Raw genomic sequence first — 7,725 nt, forward strand, 5'->3', positions numbered from 1 at the left:
GAAAAACATGCCTAAGTCCAAGAACAAAGATTCATCCTATTACAACTCATTTGCTTATGAGTCAAGAGTCAAATTCCTATTTCTTGTTAAGTGCGCTTTCAATTATATTACAACATTTTTATAGTTATATTTACACGGAAATTCAATTATCTAAACCTTAAATATATATAAACGTATAATTCAAGTTTATTAGTATTTTATGTAATACTATAATTGCATACAATCCGTTACTTGTACATATGGAGTGTGAAATTGTGATTGTTCTTAATTTTTCCCATGTACAAGCTAGCATTTGATTATGAAAAGCAATGATGTTGATTAAGAAAATGTCAAATTTGTCTTAAAAAAAACTATTCTTGCTAGTACCAATTATTTTGTCTCTAATTTACTTGAACTCTAGGTGCTAGATGAAGAGGTAGGCTGCGCTTGTTCTTGTCATCGCAAATGTTGGCGACATCATTTTAAAGGTGCAAAGATCAAGAATGTTGCTAGGATTGAAGATAAAAGGCATATTGATCACAGAGCTTTGTTATTTTTGCTGCCCGCTCTTATTTTTTTTTTTTTTTTTTTTTTTTTTTTTTTTTTTTTATAATTATTATTTGGGTTTTTACTTAGTAGATTATGGTCAATTTGAACTTAGGGGAAAATTTGTAATTACTGCAATCCCTACGAATTTAGGGTATTTTGGTAGTCTAGAATTTTCTAAGAATTCCTAAGTATCTTAGGTTTATTTTCTTTTACTTTAAGTTAGTCTTTTATTAGGTTTTTAGTTTTTTAGTCGAACTAGGAGTCTTGATACTACTAGTACAAAAAGGAGTCCTTATATGTATTTGTGTTTAATGTGCCCAAAGAAGAGATGAAGTTGATTAATACAAATATTGAGCGTTTTGAGTATTGAAGCATGTTTTGGCCGTCTTGTATTCTTTTCTCCCTTTCTCCTACTTGCTTCTCTTTCTTGAGCTGTTCATGGATACCGTTCATACAGTCCTTAAACCCCATAAAATTCTCTATTTCTTGTTCTTTATAATCCCAAATCAAGTCCTTTATTTTACCTATTAAAACCTAAAACCCCACATTTTCTTCTACCAAATAGCTATCAAATAACTTATCAACCATCTTTTAATCCCCAACACAACCCCATAACCCTCTCTTCAACCATTCTAAACCTTAGATCCAAATATTCTCCTAATGTTAAACCCCACAAGCTCATGTAGACAAATTCCCCAATTTTTCATGTCAATTCCTCTTACCTATTTTTTCAATTTATAGATAACATAAACTCTAGGAGCTACTTTTACTTATTTTCTTCTTTCTTATTCACTTCTTTTTGGGGGTTCTCCACGTACGTGGTTGCTTCCTATAAATTTATTTTTTATTTTTATTTATTTATTATTATTTTTTATAAGTAAAATAGTTTTATTCAAGAGGAAATGATTCACATACACAGGATGCTTGCCTTCCGTAAATTTCTTAGCTAGGTGTGAAACTAAATATGTGGTCAAATTATCTTTATATTCTATACTTGAAATGTGCTGGGATTTGTCAATTATTTTGGAAATTTCATACTTCAGTATGTAATATGTATATGAGATATCCATCATGATCAACTTCTTGTGGGAATATTCTCATGAAAGATTCAATGAAGGTGCAATTACAACAAAGGGTCCTGGGAAAAGGTTTATTCTTCCTTCATGTTATACCTGAATCTCAAGATTCTATCGTACTTACTCTTTTACTAAATTTGTTGAGTTGGGCCCTTTTTTTGGAGATGTTTCACTCTGCACTCCAGTTTAGATCTTTAATAATATCCAAAAAAAAAATATCAGGTGTGACTACTTTTAGTTGAAATACAACTGAGACAATTACAACTGGAATATCTTATGAGCTTCCACATCCTAATTTTATTGGTTAATATAAAGATGAAAATGAAGATGATGATCATTAAAATCATTACAATGAAGAAGAAAGGAATATGAAGCTTTAGAATCTCACTAAGTCTTGGGAATCTTACCTAGACGAAATTTGGAGTCTCACTCTAAAAAGAGGGGGTGCGGAAAAAGTTTGTTGAATGAAGTTCTCCAATTGTTGCTATAAGACTTGCATTTATTCTTAAATTTGTTGGATTGGGACCCTGTTCCCTTCTTTCTCAGCAATAAATTATTCTTAAATTTTTTTATTTTTTTTATTTTAAATTTAAAAGAAGAGTAGCTAACGAAGATAATATCTTTAGGAATATTCCTGATTGAGGAAAGAGGTCTAATGATTTATATTTAAAGCAGTTTGTTTATTTCTGTTTGATTGATTCTTCTAAAGCAGAGAGAGAGAGAGAGAGAAAATATTTAAATGATAGTTAGTGAGGTAGAATTGTTTGCTTTACAAATCCTGGCCATTGCTTTTGGGATTTTGTTCTCATTTTTATCTGTGCACGTCTTGTTATCACATTCAGTATATATTTTCTCATGATCTCATGCCCTAGTCGATCCTATTTTGCAAGGAAGCACCCATGAAAATATTTTCTAGTTCCCTTGGAAGTAAATTAGACTAGGAATTCTCTAAAAATAAATTTATTTGAACCTGGATCCTTGAAGATTTAATTCTAGGCAATGAAGGATAATTGTTCTTTTAACTGTTTGGTTAAAGACTTATAAATTGAAAACTTAAATTGATTATGGTACTCTCTACAGCCACAAGATGTTATAATCTAAAGTAAACCTGCCTCTCCTTCCCTCTCTCTTTCTCCCATACTATTCTTATCTTGTGACAGATATCACATGAATGAAATCCAAGCACTACCAGGTTAGTTATCTCAAAGAACCACCATATTTTCTCTTTGATGCGGAAGGCAATGCTAGGGTAATTTTGTCTGAGATGGGAACCCCTGATGCAAGTATGAATTGCTTCAGTTCTAGGCTCTAATTTGTTTCGCTGGACCACCAAGTGAGCAAATGCATAAAAACACCGCAGGAATTATTGTTCATACAGATGGTTTATCATACAGTTGGAATACAAAACAAAAGAAATAGGTAGTATATTTTTATGAAGGTACATCATATCATGGTAAAAATTTAATACCAAGTATATGTTTTGCTCGTTTATTTCAATTTGTGATAAAGCTATGTGCATGTTAAAGTATTTCAATTTCAGGTTCTTAGGCTTTGTGCAAAATCAAGGGAAGCTGTGAGTTCTCTAGTTGAGCATCTGACCCTTCACTAGCAGGTGTGTGTGGGCATCATTATTGTATCCTGTCTGATACTACTAGTATGTCCTCTGTTCTTAGCCTGTTTTACACTCTTGCAGGTTCGACATCTTGACACATCTGAAAAGAGTGAGCTTCACAAGTTACAAAAACTGAAAGATGAACAAGATCAGGCCTATTCTCATTAAAAAAAAAATTTTGCCCTTTTTAAATTTTTATTATTAATGGATAGAGTATTCAATCTGGACTGTACTATTGGTGTTCCGTTTTTGCTGTGTTGTAAATTGGAGCAGTTGATTTGAGGATTGGTTAGCTTGGTTTGATTCTGCTTTGGGTTTTGTAAGCTTAGAGGCGTTAGGATTATTCGGGTTTCAATTTCAGGAACAAAGGGTACTAGTCAGAATATGTGCAAGGTGTTATGATTCTTGGAGACATGCAACTGGGTGAAGCCTACCGAAATTTTCATTTTATGTTGTGTTGACAGCGTGTTATGTTTGGTGAATAAACTCTTCCCCCAAACCAGCACCAGCACCACACCCCCCCCCCCCNCAGCTATAACTAGCCCATGCTTAACTGTTTCTAACTAACTAACAGATCACCTAATACATTCATGTGCACTAATTGTCAACTAAACTACAATGAAAACAATAACATGACACTAAAACACATGACTAAATTCAGCTGCTGCCCACAAAAATATCCACTGCTGTAGCTGTGTTTTCTATCCGGCTACTACTGCATACATGAAAATTGAAATTACTTCTAGCTGCTGATTTTGATTACAATTAAAACTTTATAATGTAGATGCTCCTGCATCAGCTGCTCAAGATTTACCATTTTTAAAACTATGGTTAAATTATTTCTCTTTGTTGAGAACTTTTTTATTGGTGTGACAGGGATCTTAAGTTACAGTTTTCACCATCCTCTCAAGAACCAAAAAAGACTTTGTATTCCCATCCAAAAAAAAAAAATGAGACTTCGTATATTTGCCAATGAGAAGCACAACAGACTACACTCTCAGTTTGAAGATATTTTGAAAACAGCTTCATAAACGAAAGCAGTAAATCATTACAATAGAACATCTACCTCAGTTGCTGGCTAACAAGTTCATTTCAGTTTGTCATCAATAATGCGCTTAACGAAGCAACAGTCAGCATCACAAGCAGTAGAATATATCATGTACAAGTTCACTGAAGTATTTTCAAAAAACAAAAATTGAAGTTCACATGATTTCTCATCCTATCTGATGAGAAATAAAATCTATCAAGTCAAACATATCAAAGTTGACGCCATTGAAAGGCACATCCTCTGCGACATTCCCTGTACTGGTTGGAGCCTTGTCAATCTCAGCAAGGCACTTTTGTTTGGCCTCATTCTCAATCTGCCTTTGGTACTCCAAATGCCTTGCAAGCATTCCTTGATGCTTCTCAATCCTACTCTCTTCCTCAGCCTTACGTGTAAGTTCCCTTTCCTCTTGCTCTAATTCATCAGTGGTTACTGAACCAACAACCTCAGAATTAAGAGGATGATCTGTGCCATGTGCAGCTGGAACCAAACTGAAGCAGAACACAAGTGAAAAGATATTGAACTTAGCTTGAGCCTAGAGATTGGTATGACATATTGCCACATATTTACATAATTTACATGCATATTTTCCAACCAAAAGAAGAAAAAGGATTCCAGAACCCAGTATAATAGTATGAATAAAATAAAGACTGACTTTTGCTCCACATTTTCCTGTTGATCCTCGCTACCACCAGTTGCCTGCAATAAAGGAATTGCATATTATTAGGGAATTACTTTGCATGACAGATTCTGTATGTAAGATAACCACAATCACAATAAAGGGAAACAGATCAATAACCAGTATATAAGACCTTAAATTCCTCAGCCTTTCTGTGATATTTTTTCTTCTTTTTATCCTTCGATTTCCCCTGTCCATGTCTGGCATCATCACCTCCTTTTTCAGTGTTCTTCTCAGCATTAGACTTTGCTGTAGCATTGTAAACCATATGTTCTAGTTGTGCCTATAAAGAAGAGGTTTATCCCAAACTATGAAATCACAAGCTAACATGAAGGTAACTAAAACATCAATAGAACAGCCCAGAGGATCAAACACATACCCGCATGAATCTCTTTAAGAATGGCATCACAATTGATCGATAGTCATAAGAAGTTACCATCTTAAGTTTCTTCCATGTCTGCTGCATGGCAGCATTAGTAGCCAGGATTGTAGCATCGGATTTGAAACACTGCAAACATTACACATACAGTATCTCATTAGTTATATTTCAGAATGACTCCCTTTTTAGAATGGACATGGGGGGACAGATTTAGTAAAAACTATCATTTCACATTTTCATAGCATTTCATCTAAGTTTGGAAACATCTAAAATTTGGTACCATACCTTCCCACCCATCTGATCAATGTGCATCTGGAATAACATTTTAATTTCCTCGTCAGTTTGTGCTTTTTTCAGAATACTCTCTATGATATCCAACTCCATGCTACCCATCCCATCAATACTTTTCTCCTTCTCAATATCTTTTTGCCGCTTTAAAAAGAGTGACCTGTAACTCTGCGGATTGCCAGAAATCTCTTTTCTTCTCTGATCTTCTTCCAGACATATTCCCTCCATATCCAACCATAGCTTCTCGTGTCTCAAATACTGGCATTTGTTCTCACATATACCCTGCAGCCGGTGAAATTCAGACTCGATGATCTTGAAAAGTTCCATTCCTAGACTTTTGCTAGCTTCTCTATATTTTTCCCACTCCTTCAGTTTCTCCCCAATAGGCTTATCGCTAGTAAACAACCAGTGAACAATATTATCTCTATATTCCTGTCCAACATTCTTGATATCATCAACACTTCTAGAAGCTAGTTCACTAGTTTCATCAAGCAGCGGAATTAGATGAGACAAGTGACCGTCTCTGAAGATGATGCTCTCATAAGTAATACTAAGATCACGTCTAGCCTCTTTTCTACTGAAGCTGTTGAGAATTTTTAATCCACAAGAAAAACCGAGTTCTTCCATCAAGAATTTATGTATACTTTCGAGCTCCGGTTCATCAAGAAAGCAAACTGAGACTAGCGTTGTCTTCATCCAACGCTGATTAAGCAACGTTTCCGGAACACGGTTCTTCAGCATTTCTAATATCAGGTCCAGAAGAATATAAAGATGACTCGGAGCAAAACATTTAATCGTTATAAATAATTGTAAAAGAATCCAGATGCTCGTGATTAACTTATTGCGGTTGAAATTGTCGGAATGAGGCCATTTCTTCATCTTCAAATCTTGTTCATCTTGGCCCTTATTTCCAGAGCTATTTCTTGACAAATCTTCAATCAACTTTGCAGCGGCAACTACGTTCACTGGCCTCCAATCACCGATTTGAATTTCCGAAATAGGTACAGTTGTCGGCACAACAGACTGTAACTCCTCAGACAAAGTCCCTAAATGGGCAATTTTTATATGCTCCATATTCAATTCTTCATCCGTAAACCTCTGGCCACAACAACAACACGTTGAAAACTTCCAACTCTTCATCTCCTTCGCGTATTCCACAGCCTCTGCCAACATTTCTTTTGCCCTGAATTTCTCTATCTTTACACTCAGAAAATCCTTCTTTGCCTCCAAGCTCATCACATTATTCCAGTAATTGCTTACTTTCTTGAGTTTTCTTGCTGAGGTAGACGGTGATGGCATTTCCATCTTTACGAAACTCTGCCTCTCCCTATCAAATCTTGTTTGTATCTCTTCCTTTCTATCTTGTAAAGCTTGAATATCGTTATATATCTCTCCGAGTGAATGGTCCTCAACGAGCCTCTTGAACTTGAAGCTCTTAGCTTTCACTAATAGCCTTCTGAGCTCCGTTCTTACTCTTTCAATTCGCGACTCTTTGCTGGACTTTTGGCGGTCAGGATCATTTCCCTCTTTGACGATGCCCAAGAAATCTAGCCAGGGGTCCTGAGGATCCTCAATGGACATAGCAGACTCACATTCTTGGATGGCAGCGTCGTCATGGGCATTGGCTAAGTGGATTTTGGCGTTCAAGAAACCGAAAGCGATGGATTTTGGGGAAAGCGCCAGGGCTGTTTTGCTGAAGTCAAGGGCGGAGGCAATGTATTCGCTTCTTCGGACGACGCAAGAGTCTCTGAATGACATTTTCATAAGGGCGAGAGCAGTGAGGGCGTTGGCGAGGGCGGAGTCCGGGTGGCCGGAAACTAGGGACTTGGCGACTTCCAGTGCCATGATGAAGTTATTAGCAGCAAGAAGTTCGACAACGCGACCGCTTTCATCGTACAGTGACGAAGAGGAAGAGGCCATTCTTTCTTTCTTCTTGCTCTCTTTGCTTTGGGGGGTTTTGGCGGAAAACGGAAATAGTGAGTGAGATTTATGTTTTAAAGAATGAAATTTCCCAATAGAGAGTGCTTAAATAGGTAAATAGCAAATAAACCAATTGGAAATTACGTGATTTCAATTCAGATTAAAAAATAAATAAACAAGTATCGAAACTTGGCAGTT

The 7,725-nt window shown here is 35.9% G+C and overlaps 1 non-coding gene across 1 annotated transcript; it reads left to right on the forward strand.

Annotated features, from left to right (window-relative positions):
• The first annotated feature begins 551 nt into the window (after nucleotides 1-551).
• Nucleotides 552-3,675, forward strand: LOC112013633 (uncharacterized). Its single transcript, XR_010630970.1, has 2 exons — nucleotides 552-3,216; nucleotides 3,298-3,675. It is a non-coding gene; the product is annotated as an uncharacterized LOC112013633 (transcript).
• The last annotated feature ends 4,050 nt before the right edge of the window (nucleotides 3,676-7,725 follow it).

This window comes from Quercus suber, unplaced genomic scaffold (genome assembly GCF_002906115.3).
Source record: "Quercus suber isolate HL8 unplaced genomic scaffold, Cork oak 2.0 scaffold_187, whole genome shotgun sequence".
Classification (NCBI taxonomy): Eukaryota; Viridiplantae; Streptophyta; class Magnoliopsida; order Fagales; family Fagaceae; genus Quercus; species Quercus suber.